Here is a 27,179-nt window from a genome sequence, read left to right as displayed (position 1 = left end):
TGAGGCCAAAGGGCAGTGCTCTGAATTGGTAATGACTGGTCCCTAGCGAAAGCGGAGAAACCTTCTGGAGCGTCTGTGAATCTTTATGTGATAGTACGCATCCTGAAGGTCTATAGAGCACATCCAGTTGTCCTTGCCCAGAAAGGGCAGAATGGACTGAAGCGTGTCCATCCGGAATCTTGCCTTCTTGACAAATCTGTTTAGATTGCTCAGGTCTAATATTGGTCTCCAATCTCCTGTCCTTTGGGGACCAAAAGAATCTCGAGTAGACGACGGATCCTACCTGGTCTGCCGGCACAGTCTGGACGGCTCTTTTTTCTAGGAGCTTTGAAACCTCCTGTTCTGCCAAATCCCTTTGACCGGGTGAGATGTCTGGGAGGGATTGTTGAGGTACGGGATACCTTCAAGGGATTTTGTAACCCTCGGATATGATCGACTGTACCCACATCTCTTGAGATAGGGATTGCCAGGCTACTGGGTACAGCGAAATCCTTCCCCGACTGCCTCCAAGGGTGGACAGTCGGGCAACACCTCAGGGTGCTGAAAGGGCTTCTCAGGAAGAGACTCCCTGTTTCCTGGTTCTGAGGACCCCCTGCCTCTAGGGCGTCTATTATTGTTACCCCTCTGCCTCTGGGGTAAACTGACCACGTGTGTCCGTGTAGCTCCTTGGGCTTTACGGAACCACATCTTCCCCCCCCTTCTGACCCTTGGGGTATGGTCTAGAAGGAGTGGAAAACTGGACTCCAACGGCAGAAAGAGTTTTACAGTCCTGCTCACACCTGGTCAAGGTATCCTTCACCTGAGGTCCGAACAAAGCCGAACCATCAAAGGGGTATTAGTGAAGGACGCCTTAAAGGGGTCCGCAAAATTACAAAGCCGCATCCAGGCTTGGCGTCTAAGAGCAACTCCTGTGCCTGCGGCCCTGCTCGCTCCATCGGCCGCAGGATATGAGCCGCATGGAGGAGTTAGATATGGAATTCAGGATTGCTAGCTGCGAGGCAATCTTTCCTGAGCCCCAGCAGCAGAAGGATCCTGGACTACTTCACCCAGTTCCTTGAGAACATCTCGTTGAAGCCTGGTGAAGTGACAAAGATAATTCAGCGAACGCATAGCAAAGGTCGCTGAAGAAAACATCCGCTTTCCATACCTGTCCATGGTCCTAGAATCCTTGTTAGGAGGATGGACAGGTACTGAAGGATCCGCCAGTTCCTTCTTAGTGGCCGCCACCACCATAGCATCCACAGAGATACCCTTGGAAAGGAACTGTTTGTCCGAAGGGGCGTGATGAATTTGGATGGTCTCCTGGGGACAGGTTCCACAGAATCTGGAGCCCACGCCTTCCGAGCCACTACCTGCATCAGTGGGTCGAAGGCGGAGACACCAGGAGGTGGAGGGTCGGGATCCAAAGCCTCCAGGTATACCGACTCATCCTCGGAGGGGTCAATAGAGGCCAATTCCCCTCTGTTTGAGGAGCTCAAGGATGTCTGAAAAGGAGACATCCTCAGAGGGGACCGTGGGGAACCCTCCGACTCATCTAAGTCGGTATCAGATGTAGTAGACTCAGGGAGTCTGTGTGTTTCCTCTTACGCCCTCTTCCGAGGGGTTCCCCTGCAGGATCAGGAGAAACCTCGGAAGAGGAGGAAATTCCCTATGGGGAAACCTGGGGCGATGGATACCTGGGCCTGAGAGCAAGAGGCTGGCAAGAGGCATCTGCAGGCACTGATGAGGGAGGAGCTTGATGGATGGACCCTTGACCAGGCTCAGAGGCCAGTACACTCCTCATCATCTCAAAGGCTCCTCCCGAGACCGGAATATCCCCGCTCGAGGAAACAGGAATGCCCGGCTCCAGTGAGAGGGAAGGCTCGGCCGATGTCGGCGCCGAGCTTACCAAAGCGAAGCCCGAGAGGGAGAGCGGGGTCGGACAAGGGTCTGATGCCACTAGCCCCCTCGGAGCCGACAGTGGAAACCTGACGACCGGATCCCTACAAGGGAGGTCTCAAGGAGGAGATCGGAGCCGAGGATGACGGAGCTGAAGGATGTATCGGCTCCGGCACCGAAACAGTCGCTGTCCCGAGAAGCTCCGGCTCCGAACTGCGATGTGGAGTCGGAGGAGGAAGTTCAAGGGGTGAGGCTATAGCCGACGTCTGATGAGACGGGCTATGGAGCATTTGGGCCAGTGCCTGAGACTTCAACAGCCTGCTTACCACCCTCTCCAAGTCGTGGTCAGACAGCCTGGAAGATCTCGAAGATCGGCTCTGATGGCTCCGCTCCGACAAAGAGGAGACCCCGGAGCAGTGGATACTCAGTAACGGGGACCGAGATCTCTTCCGGACGGAGCCATCGGAACCGAAGTCCCTGAACTCCAGATGGAGCCGAAGGTTTCGGCCCGATGCTGGATAAAGTATCGGCTCCAGCCGGAGCCGACAAGGCTACAGTAGATAAGGTATCGGAGCCAGCCGGCACCAACCCACTACCTTCGAGGCAGATACATCGGTTCCAGCCGAGCGATCTCGGCTCGATGGAGCCGAGCCACCGGAGGAGGCTTAGATACTGAAGCCTGAGCCTCGGTGGCTTAGAAGGTTTCCCAGACCCTGCCTTCGAGGGAGAACCTTCTGGCTTAAGTAAGCCACGGAGGATAAGTTTGTTCCTCCTTTCCTGCAGGACTCTCTGGCTAAAGGAGTGACACAAAGCACAGGAGTCCTGCAGGTGCAAAGGCCCCAGGCAATAACACAAGAAGTGTGACCATCTGTCAGAGACATTTTCTGACAGCACGAGTCACACTTCTTGAAGCCTGAGACCTTGCCTTCCCTAGACATATCCTAGGTGGAAGAAACACAGACAAACCCCAACAAACACACAAATTAATCCCCTACACACAACACACAGGAAGGGATTAACAACTGGGGTTTAAGGCCTAACTAAAAACTTTTACACTAAGGTTTAAAAAGAAGTTATAAAGTTTGAAAAATAAGGGAATAGGGTGGGCTGTAATCACTACAGGCTACACTATGACTAAAAAAGGGAAAAAATAAAAATACTAACTAAGCTTCTCTTTCTTTTACAAGAAATTCACTTACCTCTGCTGGTAAAGGAGACCTCTTTCGCTAAGCGGCAAACGAGATCTGAGGTAGTTCCGCCTTGCATCATGGGATGTAGGGTTGCCTCGAGCTGGTAAAAGGAGTTCCTAAGCTAAAGCAAGTGCCGAGTCGGAGCCGAGGATCGTCTCCGAACCCATCCAGCAAGAATGAAGGCGAGATTGACAACTTAACATCCTTGCTTCAGAGCAAGGACAGTGTCAGAGACACATACCTGCCCTTCAAGCATGTTCTATTTATGTTGTAAATGAGGTTTAGGTCCTTTGATCAGGTATTTCTATATTAGACTTGTGAATGGGCAGCAAGTTAATCAGTATTGTATCAGATGATGTCTTGAAAGTCAAGCACAGATCACCTCTCAGTAGTCTGTAGGAAACTAAGTATAAAGATGAGACTGAGCCAGTCTGTGTATTCTACGTGGTCAATGCTTTGTATTCCTTTTGTATGGAGCATCTGTGGGTGTTCCAGTTGTTGCATATGCCAGGTCAGGTACATACCAAAGGGAACGCTGTTCTCAATGACTGGTCTGATGACAATTGGGTACAGTGAGACAATGACATCCTTGAACCAGGACACCATACCGGTGTTTATAAGATGCTCAGTACAGAATGATTTATTTACAGCAGCAGACACATGATGGTCAAAGGCCAAGTTACCATGCACATACATTCTCAAGTCCCTAACCACTAGGTCTACTCTTAGGGGTGTATTATCTATGTGGTAATTCCCTAGGGTGGAAGACTTTCCAAAGGATACTACTGCGCCCTTTCTGGCATTCAGTTTTAGACCATGGTTCTGGCACTAATTATTAGTTTGCAACAAGCCCTCTTAGAGGATACTAGTGTCCTAGGGGATACTATGGCTGGTCCGAGCTTGCTTTCATCCACAAATCTGATAAATCAGAGACCTCTGACATTAGCTTTCACTTCCAAAAAATAAATGTCAAAAAGGAGCGGCACCAGCACCAAGCCCTAAGGGACTCTGCTATTGACTGACTTATTTGTGGAGGAAGAGTTCCCTATCCTAACCTTCTGTGTCCTATCTGCGAGTCATAAGGATATCCAATGGGTGCCAAAGGGTTTGCTCCTAGTTTCATGAGTTTGCCAACAAAGCCTGAATGGGGAATAGTGTTGAATGCTTTGGCCAGTTCAAGATGGGGAGTTTGTGCTGGTTTTCCTTGTCCATAGCTTTGGTGATATTCTTGAAAAAGTTCAGAAGGCTGAATCATCACGATTTACCTCTGACAAATCCAAACTGTGTTGGGTCCAGTGTCTGAAGGTTTCCTATGTCTTTATTCATAATCCATGGTAATCCTTTTCTTGGCTTTGTATATAGGCATTTATTTTTCTTGGAAAACACCACACACAACAGCCATGGAAATTTCTGCTTAACAATATTTTCCTTAAAGGTTACACAAATTCAACAGTGGAAAACATTTATAAATACACTAACTGTATATATCTTTTACTTGGGCACCTCTACCCACACTGCAGTCACTTATATTTATTGGTGGGCTACTGTGGAAGATGTCCCCCAACTCAAAATAAAACATACTAAACAAAACTAGAAATCTACATTGCTGTTATTATGGTACATCATGAAGAGGTGCTGCAACTTACAAAATCATCTGACTGCACCTTGAATAGAATAATGACTGGATTTATGAGACTCTTAATTAAGCTATGGGCAACATGACATCTAAAAAGATTGGAATTTAATAAAAATGTCAGGTTTTATCTTCTGGCATAGACAGTGAAAATATTTCTCTTAAGCTCTCCATCCCTTGTGTGGTAGTGAAACAGGAATTGATGCAAGCTGCTGCCATTTTCCACATCAACTGAAATGTTGTTGGGTCTGCCTTGAGTGCCAGCATCAATGGTCAGAGTTTGTGGTTATTTATTTTATCTATCAGGCCCAGAAAGGCAAAATACAGCATAAGAGTAACAAACAGTGGTACATATATGTAATATACATACACACACATGAAGTCAAGATTATATACAAATACACAGTGGAAGTAGTGTGCATACAATTATGCAAGGTAGACATGCGAGGCAGCAGTGATTGACAGTGACCAGTGCAATCACAAACCTGTAGATGTGTGAGGCAGCAGTGGTTGACAGGACCCAGTGTAATCACAAAACTGCAGACATGTGAGGCAGCAGTGGTCGACAGTGACCAGTGCAATCACAGAACTGTAGATATGTGAGGCAGCAGTGGTCAACAGTGACCAGTGCAATCACAAAACTGCAGATATGTGAGGAGCAGTGATTGACATCGCCCAGTGCAATCACAAAACTGTAGACATGTGAGGCAGTAGCGGTTGACAGTGACCAGTGCAATCACAAAACTGTAGACATGTGAGGCAGCAGTGGTTAACAGAGACCAGTGCAATCACAAAACTGCATGTAGTAACATAAGTATACTATGATCAGGACTGCAGTACTTCGGAGAATTATCTTTAATCTAAGGTAAAGTGATCTCAGAGTTGAGGAGTGCAGAGTTCAAAGGCAGGCTTTCACCCCCAACTCTAGCAGAAAAGATTTTAAAGTGTTACTGCAAGTTTTGATTTTCAATCAGCATTTAGGTGGCAGATCATAGATTTGGGACAGCATTTTTTTTTCTTTTTCATCCTCTGCCACTGACTTCAGGTCATACCTATCCCTATGGTCTTGATCTCCACAAGTCCCCATCCCAGGTCATTTCCAGTGTGATCCATGCTGGGAGAACCCACCCAATGTACAGGTTCAAAAGGGACAAGGGACAAGACATGCCAGGGCAAGTGAAGTGAGATGATGCAGGCAGGAAAGTACAGTTGTGTACACTTACCATAAATGTAGATGTTCGAGTGTATTCACTACTGCAGTCATTACATTTGGGTAATCTGCTGGCAGGTTGCCCTCAGTTGGCCTGATTAACAAAGTCTTGGGTCCTGCATCGGTTGCTGTCCCTTTTTCCATGACGTCAGGGATATAAAACATGCAGCCGACGCCATTACATCAGTTTTTCTTGCCCCAGATGTCAGGTGCCCCCCTAATAGGGAGCAAATAAACACAAAAACACAAAGGTATACCTCCAACCAAAAACAAATACACCAAAAAGGCTTTTAAGCATAGTAAAGGAAAGGAGAGGTATAGTCAGAAAAAAACTAGGAGGCTGGAGGGAGGGTAACCAGGACTGCAACAGTGAATACACTCGGACATCTACATTTATGGTACGTGTACACAACTGTACTATGTTCTTTGTGTTTCACTGTTGCAGTCATTACATTTGGGTAGATTCCCAAAGCTATGGTTGGGAGGAGGAGTTTATACAGCAGTAGGGCCACCTATAAGGCCATGCAAGACAGCAGTGGCAAAGCCAGCTCTGCATTTAGAGAAAATTGGTAAGTGATAGTGCTTGCTGAAAGTATGTACAGAACTCCAGGTAGCAGCTTCTAGGGTATCCCTGGTAGGAACAGCTCTGACAAAGGCTTCAGAAGTAGATGCAGCCCTGGTGGAGTGAGATCTGATCCCCTGGGGGATAGGTTTTCCATGGTGCTTATAGCAGAAATGAATGCAATGGCTTACCAATTTAGAAATGGTTTGTTTTGAAATAGCCTTCCCCTATGCCCCTGCAGCAAATGCTACCAGCAATTGTTTAGATTTTCTTCGAGATTTAGTCCTGTCCAAGTAGAATCTTAGTTGTCTGTGCACGTCCAGGGAATGCAGAATCCGTTCCCCTTTGTTCTGTGGATTGGGGAAGAAGGTAAGCAAATGAATGGACTGATTAAGAGCCACACTGGAAACCACCCTGGGCATGAAGGATGGATTGGTCCTGAGAGATACCCTGTCCGCATGAAAGATGATGAAAGGCTTCACTGCCATAAGGGCCTGTAATTCAGATATCCTTCTAGCTGAAGTGATTGCTAAAAGGAAGCCTGTTTTCCAAGAAAGAAATTTTAAGTCTGCAGTAGCAGCTGGCTCGAAAGGAGGTAGAGTGAGTTTCTCCAAAACAAAGGTAAGGTCTCAGGCAGGGGTAGGAGCTCTCCTGGGTGGTCTCAAGTTTTTTGCCCCTCTGAGATACTGCTTGAGCACAGGATGAGAGAAGATGGGTGGTTCTGTGTTATAGTGAGCTGAAATAGCTGAGGCGTAGATTTTAATGGAGGAAAAAGACAGGCCCTTGTGAAGCATCTCAGTTAAGTATTGCAAAATCTGAGGTAAATTGTGCGCTGCTGTGCTCATCCCTAAAGACTGGTTCCAGGCACAGAATCTTTTCCATTTGTCAGCATAAGATTTTCTAGGACTAGGTCTCCTCGCCTCCAAAATGACATCCATCACAGGTTTGCTGAGGGATGATAAGGGTGAATTTAAGTGATTAGCCAGGCTGCAAGGTTCAATGATGGAAGCTGAGGGTGTAGAATTTGGTTCTCCTGCTGTGACAGCTGGAAAGTGGTCTGAGGCAGGTGCCATGGAGATACTTACGACACACTGTGCAGGAGGGGGTACCAGTGTTGGCACGGCCAGTCTGGAGCAATCAAAATAATCCTTGATTTGTCCTGTTTGACTTTTAGTAGAACTTTGGAGAGCAGAGGCAGAGGGGAAAAGGCGTAGACTGATAGGTTTTTCCAGCTGAAGGACAGAGCATCCACTTTCCACGCTTGTTTGTGGGGAGTCCTTGTGCAAAACTTGTCCAACTGGTAGTTCTGGGGGGAGGCAAATAGATCTATGTCTGGGCTCCCCCATTCGCTTGTCAACATGTTGAAAATCCCTGGTTCCAGTTTCCACTCGTGTGGGTCCATGAGATTTCTTCTTAGTCCATCCGCCAGTGTATTCAATTTCCCTGGCAGGAACTGAGCTTGTAGATGCACTTGGTAGCTCAAGGCTGTGTTCCACAATACCATGGCTAGTCTGCAGAGGGGGTAGGAATGTGTAGTCCCATGCTTGTTTATGTACCACATAACCGTGGTGCTGTCCGTCTTTACCATTAGTTATCCTGGAAGAATGTAGTCCTTGAAGGCTGCCAGAGCATTCTGTACAGCTAACATTTATTTTTGATTGATATGTAGGTGCATTTGATTTGGGTTCCATTTGCCCTGAATGCACTTTCCTGCCAGGTGAGCCCCCCCCATGCATAGTCTGATGCAACTGTAGTTAGGGTTTGGGTGGCAGGGAGTAGTGTGAATGGTAGTCCCTTGTTTTGGTGGCAGGCTTCTGCCCACCACAGGAACTCTAGGCGTAGGCACGGTATGATAGGAATCATTGTTTCCAGGCTGTGACAATGTTGACTCCATAGACTTTTTAGATACCACTGTAGTTTCCTCATATGCAGTCTTGCATATGGAATTAAAAGAATGCAGGAGGTCATGAACCCCAAGGCTTGCAGTATTTGTCTTGCAGATAGCAGGGTTTTTGTTGCCACTTGTTTGAAGTAAGTTATCAAATGAATTTGCTTCTCTAGTGTGAGGAAAGCCATCTGGGTAGTTGTATTCAAGCTTGCACCCAGGAATGTAATCTGCTGACAGGGTACCAGTTGTGATTTCTTTTTGTGTATGGTGTACCCCAGACAAGTTATAACCCTTTTTACAAACGCCAGATGATTTAGAAGTATGCCCTGGTTTTCTGCCTGAATTAGACAATAGTCCAGGTATGCGTATATTTGAATATTTCTTTGCCTGCAAAATGCAATAACTGGAGTCAGGCAATTTTGTGAATACCCTGGGAGCAGTAAACAAGTCAAAGGGTAGTGCAGAGAACTGATAATGCAAGTAGCCTGCTTTGAAGCGTAGGTATCTTCTGCAAGATTCCCTGATTGGGATGTGCAAGTATGCTTCTTTTAAATCCAGAGTTGTCAACCAGACATCTTTGCCTAGCATAGGAAGTAACTGGTGAAGAGTCAGCATCTTCAATTTTGGAATCTCCAGAAAGGTGTTTAGAGTAGACAGGTCCAGGATTGGATGCCATGATTTGTCTTTTCTGGTTACCAGAAAAAGCCTGGAACAGAAACCTTGTCCCTTTTCCTCTTCTGGTACCAGTTGAATAGCCCCCATGCTTAAGAGGGAAAGTACCTGTTTTTGAGCCTCTGCCCACTGATTTGGGGGCAGGTCTGGCCACCCTTTTGGAGTTGGCAACATGTGGAAATGAAATCTTTATCCCTGGGACACTATATTTTAAACCCATTTACCTGGGTTATGAGTTCCCAGTTCTTTGCATGAAGAGCAATCTTTCCCCCCAAAGGGGGGAGGGTTGAAAGATAAGTGCTTGGTAATTTTAAAAGGAAGTCATTGAGACTGTTTACCATAGGGGGGTGTCTTGTTATTTCCAGATTTGGAAGTGGAGGCCCCCCACTGCTTAGTTCTGAGAGTTCCCTGGGACTGAAACCTGGTGTTTTTGCTGTGTCTGGGTTTGGCTTGAGAGGATCTGGAAGGGGCTGGAAAGGACCAATTCTTAGTAGGCCAGTGCCTACTAAATCCTGGAGGTTGCACTTGTAAGAAATCTTTAACAATTTGCATAGATTTAGCTTTATCTTCCAACTTTTTTAGAACTCCTTCAGGTTTACTGCCAAACAGGCGGTCCTGATTTAAAGGAGCAGACAACAATTTAGCTTTAACATGATCAGGCAAAGATTGTTCCTTAAGCCAAGCATGCCTTCTAAGCACAGACCCAGTAACAGCAGCCCTGCAGGAGGCCTCTAAAGAATCAAAACCGCATTGCAAAGTATGTTTTCCAACTTGTTCACAGAATGCATTAAATCCTGTAAATCTTTATTTTCCACACAGTCAGGAATCAACATCATTTTCTGTTTAAGCAGTCCAATAATATGCTGTTGATATTTTAACATATGAAATTGGCAGTTTAAAGCTCTGACTGACAAGGTTACAGAAGTATAAACCTTTTTACCCCATCTATCCAGCGCCCTGGAGTCTCTATCAGAAGGGGTAGATTTTTAGGAGTAGAAGCCTTAATGCCCTTGGGCCCCTAAAAAATAGTCACTGGATCTGCAACAGGATTTTTGAAAAGTAACTTGTGGGACTCAGGAGTATCTGTCAGGCTTACTAGGAGCAGGAGGCAGGGAATCAGGGGCCAAACTGGATTCCGAGAAAACATCATCAACAATGTCTAGTACAGGAGGTACATCCAAAGGCCTATGCTGAGGTAGAAGAAGGAAATCCCTAAGCCTCTTTTTTGAATCAGAAAATTCCTGGCTTTCCCAGTGAAAATGCTCCCTTAAAGTATGCAAAGTTTCCCCAAAAGAAAAGTCCTCAAGAGGGGAAGCAGAGGGAATGGAATCCTCTGCATCAGAATCCTCATAAGTAGGTATGGACAAATCCAGGTTACCAGAAGAGTCAGAAGAAACAGAATCCTGATCAGAAGATTCATAAGCAAGCTCAGTCCTAGGCCTCTTAGGGGGGGGGGGGGGGGACTGACCACCCCTGATTAGAGTTATTAGATCTTCAGCCATTTTTATCATTTCTTTTTTAGGCATAGGGGCCTGAGCAGCATGTGGCCTGGGCATCGATTTTTTTAGACTTGGACCAAGATTTAGGCCTTAGTAATGAAGGAGGTGTCGTTTTAATATGCAAGTCTGTTGGTCTGAATACACCCTCAGAAGCTGGTGCCAGTACAGCGGCTCTGGACCCATCCCAGGTAGAGACATTCGCGGGTTCCATAGTTGAAGTATCTTGCGGCACACCGGACTCCGAATGGGTCTCAGTAGAGGCGTGCAAATCAGAAGTAGCGGGTATCAGGGGCTGCAAAAGCGCCTCACTGAGTACCGTCGAACTGGCGACTGGCTTAGGAGAAGTGTCGTCAGCAGTTTTGGACCTCGACAGCCTTTCTCTGTCTTTAACTTTGCGTTTTTTCAGAATCCCGGTAGTCGGATTGCTAATCGATGACATTTCTGGATAATTAAACAGAGAACCGAAATAATGAGAGGCAAAAATATAATGATGATGGATAGTGTGCTGATTAAATAAAGCACAAAACCGACAGTAAGGTACGTTGTGGTCAGGGCCTAGGCAAGGAATACAGTATGAATGAAAATTTGCTTTCCACAAGTAATGCAATTATTAACTTTTACTGACATCGGTAAGGAGCAAGAAAAGTTTCCCCAACGGGGTATTTAGCTTTAAGTTGAAGACTTCGGTTCTGAAACTCGAAAACGAAAATTAAAGGAGTCGGCCGACCGCCACTTGCGGACTGCTTCTGCTTCGGGCACCGCACGGCAAGAAAGACTGATGTAATGGCGTCGACTGCATGTTTTATACCCCTGATGACCTGACGTCATGGAAGAAGGAACAGCAACCGATGCAGGACCCAAGACTTTGTTAATAAGGCCGACTGAGGGCAACCTGCCAGCAGATTACCCAAATGTAATGACTGCAACAGTGAAACACGAAGAACATCACCACACTACAACCCAAAGTGTTTTATTTTTTTTTCCAGAGCCTTATTCCCCTTCCATATGTGCTAATGTCATTGTCAGGCTGGGGTGCTGACAAGAAGGAATTCCCATGTGCATGTCCTGCCCCTGGTCCTACAGGGCAGGTATGCCTGTTCTATTCCCCCACCCATAAGCTCTGCATCACTTCTCTGAGCTCCATCCACTGTCAGAGCTCCAAGTATGGAAATGCAGACAAGCCTCGTTCCACAAGGATAGGTACACCCATCCCCTCTGGCAGCACCATCAACAGTCCAAGCTGCTAATCAAATTCGTGTCTCTTGGATCATAGTCAGAAGTTTATCTCTTTATGCCACCGGGTTGCTGTGACTGCTTTTCATTGGTAATCACTAGTAACTCACACTTCTATGAAACGAGACTTTATATGGAGTATAAAACATAAAATTAACACCATAACATAAACACTGCACAGAGCTGCTACTGGATCCCAGGCTAAACAGAACTGGCAGTGTGAAGCTTTTACTTTTATCTCTATAACACTGACAGTCAAAGGTGCTACTCGCACTGTCAAGCAAACTTCTTCTGAATAAAGAATAGGTTCCCTCATTGATAATGTATGGTAGCAAGTTCTTTCAGTTAGCTGAAACCACTCAAGAAAATGTTTTTTCTCCTGAAGTTAGGCCATATTTTATTTTCTGTAGTTTGAGAAATTACAGACACAGCACTGGATCAGTCAAACTCTCCTTTACTATTCCCACAGTTTTGAAGAAAACAAAACATTTCCAATGAACAAAACAGAAAGGAATGTTCATATCTTATGCAGCACCATCTCCCTGTTAAGGGTCAGTACACAAAACTGCTGCAGTAATTTTTTGCTTTAGTCATGTAGGGGACAGACTGTGGCACTCCCTCATAATCATTCACTGTCAAATAAGGAAGTGCTTGTTACATATATTCCTTTTGGTTTGTTAAATGATGAAACTAAACTGCAAAACATCACTAAGAAACTAAAGCTATTAAATGTAGCAACTACACAGCAAAAGCCACAAATGATAATGTATTACTAAACAGTCCTGTCCACATATTACTGTAACAATTGCTAGCTGCACTTTCAGCAGTAGTATGGCAATCAACTGGTCGCTGAATATTTAGTAATTCTTCAAACAGTAATCCCCTAACAGCTGCATGTAAGCTATAACACTCTAGGTAGGAACGCAGATGTCCTAAGTTAAATCAGGACATAACAACATAACACATCAGGATGGAATTCACTGTTCCTAAAGGCTAGACTTAACCGTCTCTTTATTTCCTATTTTTGGCACACTGAAAGCCACCTATGATTAATTTCACAGAGTAGTTAACTCAGTGAAACAGCTCATGCTATGTATCAGTCAATGTGAAGCTAGTTTCAAAACCAGTAGCTTAGGGGCAGTTACATAAACTGGGAGGGTGGTCTAATGGTTAAGGTGTTTGCCTTACAAACACAAGGTAAAGGGTATGAGTCTCACCAGGGATAACTGGCTAGGCTTAAAATGGCTTGCAAGGGCAGTTAGCTTAGTACTAACCTATGAACAAATGAAGAAGAATAAAAGTATAAAAAGGGAAATTTCTGGACAGCTAAATTAGTGGAAATACATCAGTATGTGTCTCAGTCTGCTACATGAAAATGCAGTTACTGTGAACTGACACTGAATAATCAGTGTAAAATCATTCCAAACAACCAGTTCAAGACAGCATGCATTGCTGCTTTACTTCAATCACCTTGACAAAATGTAAAGCCCTCATACCAGAAAAAAAAAGCAGTTTAGCATGCTTCTTGGTGTCTTGTTGAACAACTACAAGATATAGAAATTATCAATGCCTACACAGCTGATAGCTATGATGGATACAAGAAGCACAAGAGAGGAGTTTTGGTGAAGTGTCAGACATTTAAAGACAGTATATTGCTTGAACTAATGTTAATTAGCTGAAATATAGGCTCCCTACTGAAATCTCAAGACTCGTAATGAGAAGTCCCGAGACATCAAAGTGAAAAAAATGAAAACACATAAGTGCGAATAAAAACATTGCTCTTTTCCTTTAAATGTGTTTTTTTGCACGGGGTGGTCCCCTCACATCCCTGAACCTACATATATACCAACTCTGATACTGCCATACTTTGGAGAAAAAGGGAATATTCTGAGAAATGGCCATCTTGGGATTAGTTTATGCAAGTCTTTCAGACATTCGGTCTCCACATCTTGGGACTTGGCAATGTGGGTCCTGAGATTTTAAATAATTACCTGTGGTATGGCAAAAAGTAGTAAAATACTATGTTCATTCTTTGTTTAATTTGCAACTTTTATAATTTTCTCTACAAATGGAAAGTGTGCACAATATAGGTAACCTTCAGTTTAACAATAACATTACAGAAGCAAATATTAAAAGAGATGCTCATTTGTACTGTACTATTTGTGATTAAAAACAGAGTTGCAGTCAATTCAAAAGATCTTTTATCAAGTATCCAAGCTACTCAGAAAAATTAATAGTGTTTTCTGAATCTTATCACAAGCTAGAGTCTTCACTATTTAATATCTTAAGCCTCCTGTGGTGGAGGCCCACGGGATATATGCAAATAACCCATTAAGGCCATGTGTTTCAACTACATGGCTTCTGAGTGCCCATAACTTTTTACTTTTTAAGTCTTTTTAGGTACTTTCAGAGCAATAAAGCCAACCCCCACTAACTATAGTTATGCCATGTCTCAGATTTTCTATGACTTTGTCAGTACAACATAAGTGGAATGTTTAGCTGTTCTTCAGAAACCCAGGGCTGTAAACCCAGTATGATGCCCATAAACATTAATGTGCCTACAAAATATCCCAAACAACATCCAAGCAATCGATTAAAAGGTTACACAGAAAAACATCTACTTGTGTTGTACTGATGGGTTTATAAAATATCCAGAACATGGTAAGTCTGCAGTAGTGTGGTTCGGCTTTATTGGCCTGAATGTACCCATAAAGATTTAAAAAATAAAAAGTAAAATGTTATGGGCATTCTGAAGCCATGCAGATGAAACACGGGTATGTCCTTAAGGGGTCATTTTCATACCTCATGGGCCTCCACTACAGGAGATTTAATGTACGACACAGTGAAGGCTCTAGCCTGGTAGAGTCTTTTTTGCAGTTTTTAGTGAATAGTTTGTCTGTGCAACATTTTTATCCTTTGTTTAGATACTGAATCTTATCATCACACTTATCTTTATTCAGCCTAAAAAAATATTCAAAGAATTTATGTTTCTGCATTATTTACTATACAGTGCACTAGCCCAGAACTTTATTTAGCTCACCTGTGACGGTTTGGTTCTTGTACAAGGCTATAATGCCTTTCTCACATTTAGACCAGCTACTGCACAAAAAGGGACAAGAGGTGGCAGTGTAACAATCTACATAAAAAATAAGCACACCTCAGGATTGGTCAAACAATGGGGCATGCTTGAGCTACTCAAATGTCCAACTAACCTTAGGTAAAGTCCAATACAATATTCTTGCTAGCTATAGGTCCCCATCTATGACCCAGGATAACCATACCACATACATGAATGTACTGGAGTCGCTCACAGTTCAGCCCAAAACCACATTCAAGGGTGAGTTTAATTATCCCACCATGAACTAGTGTACATACACAACCACTAACATACAGGCTCAAGGATTCCTGGATTTTGTCAATGCAAATACCCTTGAACAGCTGCACACCTGCTAGGAATGCAAATATCCTAGATCTGGTACTCACAAATATGAGGTAACTCTGCACTGGTCAGATCAAATCACAAAGCTGTCACCCTTGAAATAAACATAAAAGCTAAGCTCCCAGCAAACCCCAGAAACATTAAGAACTTTTCCAAGGCTAACTACCTCCTATTAAGCGATGGCATAGCTAAACTCCAAGCCCCAACAAATTCAAGAGAACAGGGTGGCCTATGCAGAAATGTTTATAGAAACCTTGTACAAGCATGTAAATAACAGCACAGGAACAGCAGTACCTAACCAAAATAAACTTAGGACAAACTCCAAAAACAAGCCCCTTTGGTTGATTCCCCAATATAATTAAGTTGTACAACAAAAGAAAGAGAATCCTGTCCAAAAAGAGAAAGGGCTATGCCCAGAAGAAAAAAAAAACACCATCATCAACTTCAACAAGCAACTCAGGACTAATCAAGTCCACCAAATCCAACTTCAAGGCAAAAATAGCCTTCCTTGCTAATGATAATCATAAAGCATTTTTCATTTATGTACACAATCATAAAGGGAACACCCAACAGTTTGCTGAACTAAGAGTAAATGAAAATTCTTATACTAAATCAAGGGAGACAGAAAATTTGCTGACTGATAATTTAGGTCCAGTTTCACCCCCAGTCCCTCCCCCCAGAAATACCCCCTACCATTTCTCCCCCAACTATCACTAAAAGAATGCATCCTCACTGCATTCTCCACAGCTGAAAACACTGCATCAGTGGGTCCTGATAATATCTCAGGATGCCTCCTAAAAAGCTTAAAACATTACCTGTCATGCCCACTAAAATCTCTAATCAAACAAGCTTCCAGGCATGCTTCACCCTAGGGAATGGAGGACTGTAACAGTCGCCCCCTACACAAAGGCAGACTATCAACAAACCCAATGACCTACAGACCCAGAAGTCTGACTAGTCATACATTCAAGGCCATGAAAATAATTATCATGAACCTGATAAACAAAGACACAGGAAGTCTTCAAACACTGGCCCCTTCCTGGTCTGGTTTCATCAAGGGCAAGTCATGCCTACTAAACTTGGTGGACTTCTTCAAGAAGGTCAACTAGGGCAATGATTAGGGACATAAATCCCTATGTCACCTGATGGACAGCTGAATGACTCACATATAGGATACATGAAGTTAGGGTGGGGGAATCCACTTCCACCAAAAGGCCTGTTACTAGTGGTGTTCAACACAGCTTAGTACTGGAACCTCTCCTGTTTGGCTCTGAAGTCAAAGCAAATCTTGAGGGTCTTTAGCTTACCAAATTTGCTGCTGACTGTAAGTTGGGTGCAATCACTGAATTCCCCAAAGATGTAGATGTCCTCCAGGAGGGTCTGACACACACAAATAACTGGTTCCAAAACCATGGCCTAAAACTCAATGCAAAAAATTATACCCATTGGAAATGTGACCACCCCTGCAGATTACAACCTTGACAACATTCCTCTAACAGGAGACCCAGTGGTAAGGGACTTGGGAACCCAGGGTGACAGTAACCTGAATTTTGAAAAACGTGTAGTAAGAAAATCCTTCTATGTGGCATACCCTACAAGTAAGGGCATGGCATGCAAATCTAAAGAGGTCATAGTCCCATTAGACTCAGCCCTCACTAGACCAACAACCAATTACAATGCATCCTTCGGCATGTACCTGAACAAGCATTTGCAACAGCAGATGGAGTGGCCATGCAGGTTACTCACTAAAAGAATGTCGTTGTTTGTCTTTTCGGCTTATCCTGATTAGGGGTCGCCACAGCGGAACTCCGGTCCGCTAATGACTGGCAGTAGATTTTCACGAACGCCGAAGTGCCAGCTCGACGTTCAACCTTCAACGAAGGCACGCCCATTTACGCATGTCTTTCGAACGCCCAAATATGTCCTTTGCAGACCACTTCAAAATCTTCTCCTGTACTCAGTCTCTTATAGACTGCTGAGGGGGAATCTATGCCTAACCTACAAGGCATTCTCTGATACAGACCTAACGGATCTGCTACACATCTGCAAAACAAACAGCACTAAAATTGCCTGATTTAAGGATCTAAACCTTGTCTGTAACGTAAACAAAACAGGTTGGAGGGACAGGTATGTGTAACAGAGATTACCCCTTCTCTGGAACAGACTGCCCATTCATGTGAAACAGAGCTCCTCCCTAAGCCTATTCGAATGCAATCTGGACCAATGAATGAGAACTCGCAAATTTACCCCTGGCTTGTTATGGACAGAGGCAGTCTATAGGTACCCCAAGGCACAGGAATATACCAAAGCTGATCTATCACATGGGCACAGATAACTGGGAAATTGGAGCATGAATGACAAGATTTATAAAAGGCTCTAGGGCTGTTAGTGTAGTAACCCCTTATAATCACATGATTAACTGTATTTCCCATATTTTTTCTGCCACTAACTGTGGCACATTCCCCAATATACATGTGCATATTTAACCTTGTCTTTATGGTGTTGGTCATAGCTGAAATGGGTCCACAATGGACTGCTTAATAAACTACAATTGTTTAAAATAACTTATCTAACAGTAGATAGCCAACAGGTCACTGTTTTAGTAGCCTAAGTCTTCATGACAGGACAACTTTTCAAAGCAAGGCTTAAGAGTGTCTTCAACACACTCACTGTCAGAAGACTGAAAAGAGCACAAGATAAAGACAGAGTGCAAATTACCTCAGAGCTTTTTTGCTGCCGAAGAATGCTCCTTTGATGGGCCCAGTGGAACTGTCGGTTGGCTAGCAATTCTTCAAGGCTAGGCAGATAAGTACCCTGTTGGGGAAAAATACCATTACATATATTTGTCTTTTGAAAATTTGTGGTTTTGTTATCTGAATTGTGCTGTTTTGCTAGAAAACATTCTATTTTAGGACTGTAATTGCATTTTGAAGATAGTATTATGTATAAATCCTTACGTGAGCATACTGTAAGAAAAAAAAATTTTTCTGACTAAAATATTCATCAGGTTTTGCGTATTTGTGTGTCTGGGGCAGGATACTGTGTTTGTGGGATTTTCAAATGTTTACTTAGCTCAGTACAACTTGTTTTCTATCGTACCTGTTACTGACTCATCCAGATTCTATTATCTAATCTAAAGGTCCCTTTCTTGGCTTACCTACAGAGTAACCTTCGGCCTCTGTGGTTTTACTTTCCTCTATCCACAAGAAGAAGAAAAAGTCGACAGACAGTCTTTGGGTGTCAGAACGGTTCCTGTTGTGCCTCAGCCACTGGTGGATGACTCTGCTTTGGCCACTCGTTCCTTAGACCAGCCACAGTTTGCCTGTGGTCCACTTGGTGTAGCAGATGCAATTAGCAAAGACCAAGGTATATCCATGTCTTCTGTGACAGTAATGATGCCCTTGATGGGCAAGGAAGAATCATTTTTGTTGGTTTCGGGGGAAGGGGCAGTTGTAGGTTCTTCCCTTAGCCAGGACAGGGAACCTGGGATTAATATGCCTTCTGAGAGTCAGTCCTTTGCCAGGGAATTTCTCATGAACTTTTTTCTATTTCCATGGACATAGAAGATTTACTGAGATTTGCTAAGCAGCTTGTTAGTGGTTTTTCCTTGCCTTCTGTTTCTCCAGGGGACAGAAGAACATACATTACAAGGGGACTGCTGTAATTCAGAAATGTATTCTTAATCTGAACATTCTGATGCTAAATAAAGTATGGTTTCAGATTTACCTCATGAAGATTATTCCTTTTCTGAGGCTTTATCAATGATGAAGGAGGTTTTCCAGTTTGTCAGCAGGAAATGTTCCCTCCTTAACTCTTCCCTCTGACCCTTCATATAACCTAAAAAAACAAAAAAAAATCCTTGTTTTCCCGCTTTTCTGAACTAGAATAGTCCAGTCTTCAGATTTTGCTGATCTCTGGGCTTTGTCTTAGTTCCTGTGCTATCCATACCCTTATTTGGATAAGAGGAAGCTTCTTTGTTCACCAATGGGAGTGGGGAGCACTGAGCAACCTATTTGTCCCTAGAGGATTGGTTCCAGCCCAGCAACTTGTAGTTTATTTGCCATTTTGGGTCAATTCCTGGCTCTTTTCAACCCCTGCTATAAAGCCCGCTTTTGCGCGCTTAAACTATTTCTGGCTCCGTAAAGTCTGCTCCTCAATTTTTCCCTTAGAACTGTTCTACTTGCAATCTAAACAGTCTATACTCTATCTGAAAAGCTCAGCACTTGCTCCTAAAGCATTTTTTATACAGTTAAAGCACTCAAACAAAAGAAAGTACTTCATTCACCTAAATCCCCTTGAGGACCCATTTCCCTATAGGTCCTTTCTGACTCAGTTACACAGCAATCTTTTTCACTATTTCTAGCATGTCGAAGGGTCAGTTGCTGGCGTCCTCACCTGTACAGCTGGTGAATCTGGGAATCTTGAGGCAATTTTACAATTGCCTCATGTACACAGACAACCCTCTCCTCCTCCCAACAAATACAAATATATGCGAGAGATGCAACTACATAGCCAAACTGGAGGCTGAGCTCTCTCAATTCAGTACTGGCAAGACCAGTCAGGAGGAGAAGGTAACCACGCACACCACAAACCCAGTCGCACATAGAACTATCACAACTGCAAACCAAACACATAATCACACAAAAACATACTCGGAGGCGCTGATTAAAAATCTACCAAAACAACAGAGGCCTCCAAAGCAGACACCCAAGCAACCGCCACCTCAAGACATAGCACATGCAACACATAGTTCACAAAGTCAGTGTGCTAAACAGTCACAGCCCTTAAGGACAAACAACATGCCAGTCACACTTGTAATAGGTGACTCCATAGTCAGACACACTGATGTCCCGCTCACTAGACTGAACAAGGAGAGGGTCACAGTAAGCTGCCTGTAGGGAGCTAGAATCCGCCACATAACACAAGCACTCAGGTCACTCCACAGCAAGTACAAATATGACTCAGTCATTGTACATGCCGGTGTGAACGACCTGAGACGTACCTCCCTGGACTACATGAAAAGAGACATAGAGGAGCTCTCTGATTATGTAGCCCAGGCTGGTATGACCCTGACCCTGAGCAGCATCTTACCCTCACCAAGAATGATGCCACAGTACAAAGACAAAATGATCAGTTTTAACAATTGGCTTAAATACTGGTGTCATTCAAAGGGGATCCAATGTCTGTCTGCTTGGGATGACATGCTTGACAAGCCACGTTGCTTCGCAAGGGATGGCTTGCACCTGTCACCCCTGGGCTTCCGGATATTGGCCAAGGCTCTTGCCACCCCCATAGTGCCTTTTTTAGGCAAGGTTCAAATGACAAACCTACCTCCCTAGAAAACACAAGTGGAAAAAACTAAGGGTAATGCTGCTCAATGCCAGAAGTCTAAACCTCAAAATGCACACCCTCGAGGCCCTCCTCAGTATGGAGAACATCGATGTCTGTGCAGTGACTGAAACCTGGTTCAAGGCTCCTGAGAGCACCCCAGCACTATCAGGTTTTACCTCATATCATGCTTTCCGGCCCCAAAACTTGGGCCGAACCACAAAAGGAGGAGGAGTATCCATATTCATCAAAGATCCCCACACCTCCAGGTTAGTGGCAACGCACGAAGCATCGGAGACCATCCAGGTGCAACTAACCATAGGCAAAACTGCCTTACAGTTTGTAGCATGCTACAGACCACCCTCTCAAACTCAGGAACCCCACACAGCTTTCCTGAAAACACTGGAGAGTATGAATGTCTCTCCAAATACCATCATATTGGGAGACTTCAACTACCCAAACATTGACTGGGAACATTACTCAAGCCCCAACACCCTAGCCCAAAGGTTCCTAGAATTCATAAACTCAAATGCAATGGAACAACTAGTCACCATTCCCACAAGAGGAGACAATATATTAGACCTGATCATCACAAACATGGAGACAAAATGCTCCACACCGGAAGTATATCCCTCTTTGGTAAGATCAGATCATAAATTAATCTCACTGGAAATCCACATCCCTCCCCCACCCACTGCACAAAAGACCACAGTGAAGAACTTCTCAAAAGACAACTTCACACTTCTTAAGACTGAAGTGGTATCCTTCAAGGCCCCTGGGCCAGTGGAAACCACAACCCACACTGCTGAATCCTTTGCAAATGCCTTCTACGGGCACCTTCAAGAATGTATGGATCATGCAATCCCAAATAAAACCAAGACCCATTCCCCCAAAGGCAGGCGCCCAGTCTGGTGGACCCCAGCCATAAACAAACTTTACAACAGGAGGAGGAAGCTACTACATGACAGAGCAAAATCCCTAAAAGGGAAGGCATCTCTGATCAGTACTAGCAAAAAACTACGATCACTCATAAAATCATCCAAGGCCAACTTTGAGAGAAAACTCGCAAAAAACACAAAAGACAACCACAAGGCCTTCTTTAGCTATGTTAGCAACCTGGGTGGAAACTCCCAGATATGCTCAGAGTTAGTCCAAAATGACACAAAACACACTGAACTTTTAGTTATGTACTTACCATAACTTCGGATGTATGGGATCCATCTCGCCTACATTCATAACAGATGGGTTCGGAGCCGATCCATCAGCTCCGAATCGGCCACTATACACTAGAACGAAGTCTCTCATTGGCTGGGCTCCCCCTTATCCCAGAATGCACCACACCTGCTTCCCCAGATCTTGTTTGCTCGCTTTCATACATTCATACAGGTACAGAAAAAAACATACCAATAACTGTAACCAACTAGAGCCCTTCAAGAGAAGAGCTCAGCAAGAGCAGTATTTCCTCCAAATCCAAAAGGTAGGGGGAAGGAGGGTGGGTATGTATGAATGTAGGCGAGATGGATCCCATACATCCGAAGTTATGGTAAGTACATAACTAAAAGATGTAATGGGATCCTATCTCGCCTACATTCATAACAGATGGGACAGCGTCCCTAGCACCTAAATCCCAGGTGGCTCATTGGAACACACTCCTGAGAACTGCGGAACCAAAGGAAGCTCTGCCTCGGGAAGCCACATCAACCTTATAATGAGAAATGAAGGTGTGCGGAGAAGACCAAGTAGCAGCCGCACAAATATCATCTATTGAAACTTTGGAGTGAAATGCTACAGAGGTGGCCATAGCCCTGGTAGAATGAGCCTTGAGTGGGAAATGTAACTCTCTGCCTGACTGGGAATAAATGAAGGAGATGCAATCCTTAATCCATTTGGCTATGTTGGTTTTGGCAACTGGTAGACCTAACCTATTCTCCGCAAAGGACACAAACAGCTGGTTAGATTTTCGTGTCTGACTGGTCCTATCTAAGTAAAAACGCAGTTGCCTGTGAACATCCAACTGGTGGAAGGTATATTCTGCTCTATTAGAAAAATCTGGAAAGAAAACAGGGAGCTGCAAGGATTGCTGAATGCATAAAGGGGATGCTACCTTAGGCAAAAAGGAGGGATTCAATCTGAGGGAAACTCTGTCTTTATGAAAAATCAAATAAGGAGGAGTAGAACAGAGAGCCTGAAGCTCTGAAACCCGCTTAGCAGAAGTTATTGCCACTAGAAGGGCGGTTTTCCAAGATAGAAATTTTATATCACAAGTCACTGCCGGCTCAAAGGGACGGGCAGTTGAGGAGGCCAGAACCAAATTTAAGTCCCAAGGGGGTACAGGATGGGCCATAGGAGGCCTGAGGAGCCAAGCTCCCTTAAGAAAGGACTTGCAAAGTCTGTTTGCCATTAAAGAAGGCTCTACGGAAACATGAAAATTAGAGATGGCCGCTAGTTGAACCTTAATTGTGGAGACTGAGGAGCCCGAATGAAACAATGAAACTAGAAATTCCAAGACCTGCGGAACTGGGGCCGTAAGAGGATCAATGCCTCGCTGCTGGGCCCAAAAGGCAAACCTTTTCCATTTGCTGGAATACAGCTTAACAGTGGACGGCTTGTTGGAAGAGGACAAAATGTACATCACTTCTGGAGAAAGAGAGTTATCTCTAACTAAGGATGGAAGTGGAGTAACCAAGCAGCCAGTCACAATGACCGGAGGGATGGATGAGAGTGTCCCGACTGATGAGACAACAGGTCCGGCACTGGGTCCAGAATCCAAGGGCCCTGTACCGCATACTTCTGAAGGAATGGGAACCAAACCTGACGGGGCCAGTGTGGGGCGACCAAAATCATGTCGCTCCCTACATGAAGAGCCTTCTGAATCACCCTCGGGAGAAGGGGGATCGGGGGGAAGGCATAAAGCAGACCCGGGGGCCAATTGTGGGCTAGAGCGTCCCTGGGAAACTGCCCCTGGGAGGGAGTCAGAGTGAAGAACTCTTTGCACTTCGCATTGTTGGGGCTGGCGAACAAGTCGCAACAAGGGAGACCCCATTTGGCGAAGATCTGAGCAGCCACTCTGTTGTTGAGGGACCACTCGTGGGGCAACAGGAGAGTCCTGCTGAGCCTGTCTGCAATCACATTGGCTTTCCCCGGAATGTGCGTTGCTACTAAGAAACGTTGGGTAGCTATGACCCAACGCCACACTTTCATGGCCTCTCTGCAAAAGGGATAGGACCTTGTTCCGCCCTGCTTGTTTATGTGCCAAACTACCGACATGTTGTCGGATAGAATCGCAATAGTACCTTGGGGGAGAGCATGATGAAGTGCTTGCAAAACCAGAAGCACCGCTCTCATTTCCAGGACATTGATGTGAAGGTGCGCTTCGCAATCCTGCCAAGTGCCTTGGACAGACCTGTCCAGATAATGACCCCCCCACCCTATCTGGGAGGCGTCCGTGGTCACTGTGGCAACTGGGGGCTGAAGGGCGAAAGGATGCCCCCGGTCCAGGTTGGACCGACGCAGCCACCAACGGAGGTCCCGACAACAACTGTCCGTAATCAGAACCGAGTGGTTCAGGGGAAGTTCTTGATACGACCATTGAACCGATAATAGCCATTGCAGCACCCGCATGTGCAGCCTGGCTAACGGAACTAGCAGAATAGTTGCGGCCCTTGTGCCCAATAACTGAAGAATCTGTCTGGCAGGAACTCGAGATTTGGGTAACAAGTTTAGAATCTGAGATTGTAGGACCTGAATTCATTCTGATGGCAAAAATGCCCGCATCCTTTTTGTGTCTAACTCTGCGCCTATAAAGGTGATACGCTGAGATGGCCACAGCACAGATTTTTCCCAATTGAAAGTGATTCCCAGCGAGAGACCCAAGGTTACTGTGGCCGTCAGCGCTTGAATCAGTAGATGCTTGGAGGTGGCAGTGAGGAGTCAGTCGTCAAGACAGGGAAACACTTGGAATCCTAGACTTCTCAGGTGAGCTGTCACCACTGCCAGACACTTGGTGAACACCCTGGGGGCTGTGGTGAGACCAAAGGGCAGTGCACAAAACTGGAAATGACTGGTTCCTAGGCGGAAGCGTAAATGACTCCTGGACTCTTGACGTATCAAAATGTGATAGTAAGTGTCCTTGAGGTCTATGGAGCACATCCAGACATCCTTCTCCAATAACGGGAGAATAGACTGAAGGGTGACCATCCGGAACTTGGACTTTTTCACAAAAAGATTTAATGAGCTTAGGTCCAAAATGGGCCTTACGTCCCCTGCCTTTTTTGGCACCAAAAATAATCTCGAGTAAGTTCCTGATCCGATCTGGTCGGCGGGGACGGGCTGGATGACCCCTTTGCTTAGCAGCTTTGAAACTTCTATGGCTGCTTGATCCCGTTGACTGGGTGGCACGTCCGGGATTCTCCTTGTAGGAGGAGGGGGCTTGAAGAAGGGGATGAGGTAGCCTCCGGTTACAATGTGAAGCACCCACTGATCCTTGGTTATAGATTCCCAAGCCTGTGGGTGTTTCGCAAAACGACCCCCGACTGGCTCCAGAGAAGCACGGCCGGGCCACATCCTAGGGATGTTGAGGGTAGGAGGAACCACGAAAGGAATCGCGGTCTCCAGTGTTACAGGGGCCTCTGCCACCTCTGGGGCGGCGTCTTCCTGAATCCCCCCCCCTGCCTGTAGAGAGGGTGGATCACCCGGTGGAGTAGAGAAGAACTTTTGGGATTTTCTGAACCACATTTCCCTCCTCTCTGGGCCTTGGGGTAAGGTCTAGAGGGAGCGGAAAAATGGGCCCCAACGGCAGTCAAGGTCTTGCCCTCCTGCTCGCACCGAGTAGGTGTGTCCTTCACCTTGGTTCCAAACAGAGAGGACCCATCAAAAGGGGCGTTGGTGAAGGAAGACTTAAAGGTCTCCGCAAGTGGACACAAGCGTAACCAGGCTTGTCTCCTAAGAACCACTCCTGTGCCCGCTGCTCTACTCGCCCCTTCGGCTGCATAGGAAATGAGCTTCATGGACGAGTTGACTATAGAAGATAGGGTAGTCATCTGGGCGCCTACGGTTTGGGCTAACGCCTCAGGAAGATTACCCGCAAGAGACTCTCCTAACTCCTTGAGGAGATCCTTTTGGAGCCTGGTAAAATGACAGAGATAGTTCAGCGACCGCAGGGTAAAGGTCGCTGAAGAAAGGGTATGCTTCCCGTACCTATCCATGCTCCTAGAGTCCTTATTAGGAGGATGAATAGACGTTGAAGCCTCTGCCACATCCTGCTGAGTGGCAGATGCCACCACCATCGCATCAACTGCAACACCCTTAGTGAGGAATTCCTTCTGGGGAGGGGCTGAAAGGAACTTATTAGGTCTGGCAGGCACCGGTTCCACTGTATCAGGATGCTCCCACACCCTCCGAGAGATTAAATCTAACAACTCGTCAAAGGGTGGAGACACCCAGAAGGAGGAGGGCTGGGCCCCGAAGGCCTTGAGGAAGACTGACTCCTCAGCGGTAGGGGCTTTGGATTGCGAATCACCTCTCTGTCTGAAGATCTCAAGGATATCCGAGAAGGAGACATCATCCGAGGACGATTTTGGGGACCCCTCCGCATCATCGAGGTCAGTATCTGAAGTGACGGACTCATCTTGGGAATCAACGTGCTTCCTCTTGCACAGTTTCTTCCTTGGGGGTTCATCCGAAGCAGATTCAGAAGGACCCCCCCGGAAGAAGGGAACCCTCTAAGGGGGTATCCTCAGGCCCTGGGGCCCCACTGTCGTGGGAAAGAATGTCACCAGAGGAACCAGTACCCAAATCTATGGACGGTGGGGTAGAAACTTGCTGAACCGGCAAGGTCATGGCCAGCACACTCCTCATGGCCTCAAAAGCAGGACTTCCAGACTCTGCAGAGGGCACTTGCTGAGAGACCACGACGGTACCGGGAATACCTGCGGCTGATGCTCCGAGGGGAAGACTGGGCATCAAAGAGGCCAGCTCCACAGTGTTGCCCTCAGCCCCCACCGAGGAAGACCCGGTACCAAACCCTGACACCGAGGACAGGGTAGGAATGAAGGTCGGAGCAGAGAAACTCAGAGGGGGTCTCTGCTCCGACTGGACGATTCCGCTGCGTTCTACCAGCACCGACTCCAACGGCTCCAAGGGGGTCGGAGGAGGAATCAAATGCATGGAATGGGGAATCGGCTCCGAAGCCGAGTGGGCTGGAGCCGAGATCATTTTAGTAAAAACTGGGGACTGGAACAGCCTCTGGATAACCCTATCCAAATCCAAATCCGACAACCTAGAGGATTTGGAGGAAATAGACTGGGGCCGAGAAGACTTCTGCCTCAGCTCCGATAAAACAGGGGACCAGCTCCGAAAAGGTTCCAACACTATCGGATCCGAGATCGGAACCGTTTGTAAAGGTGTTGGCGCCGAAGGCGGCTCCGGGGCCGAGGGGGAAGAGTCTGAGCTGCACACCTCCAACGGCTCCGAAACCAAAGGAGCCAAAGTAGGTGATTGGCCTCTCGGTGCACTAACCTGCGGCTCCGACACCAATGGAGCCGAGGAAAGAGGCACCGAGGCAGACCCTTCAGCCATCGGCTCCGAAGCCACTGGAGCTGAGGAAGAAGAGGTCGATCTATGTTTCTTGGATGTCGGGTCCGACGGAC

General features: G+C 45.7%; 1 protein-coding gene across 8 annotated transcripts in view; it reads right to left on the bottom strand.

The window, feature by feature from the left end:
• The window catches only part of SLC7A1 (solute carrier family 7 member 1), a 1,877,700-nt gene that overhangs the window by 1,543,974 nt on the left and 306,547 nt on the right, over nucleotides 1-27,179 (bottom strand). For 6 of the 8 annotated variants that reach the window (XM_044073262.1, XM_044073257.1, XM_044073255.1 and 3 more), the window contains one exon: nucleotides 17,923-18,018. The exons of the other annotated variants lie outside the window; for them this stretch is intronic. The gene's annotated coding sequence lies outside the window, so the exon portion shown is untranslated. The remainder of the gene's footprint in view (nucleotides 1-17,922; nucleotides 18,019-27,179) is intronic. 8 annotated transcript variants of the gene reach the window in all.

Source organism: Protopterus annectens, chromosome 5.part1 (genome assembly GCF_019279795.1).
Source record: "Protopterus annectens isolate FY-2018-M chromosome 5.part1, PAN1.0, whole genome shotgun sequence".
NCBI lineage: Eukaryota > Metazoa > Chordata > Ceratodontiformes > Protopteridae > Protopterus > Protopterus annectens.
Note: the sequence above shows the minus strand (reverse complement) of the source record. Positions and strands in the feature narration are given on the sequence as shown.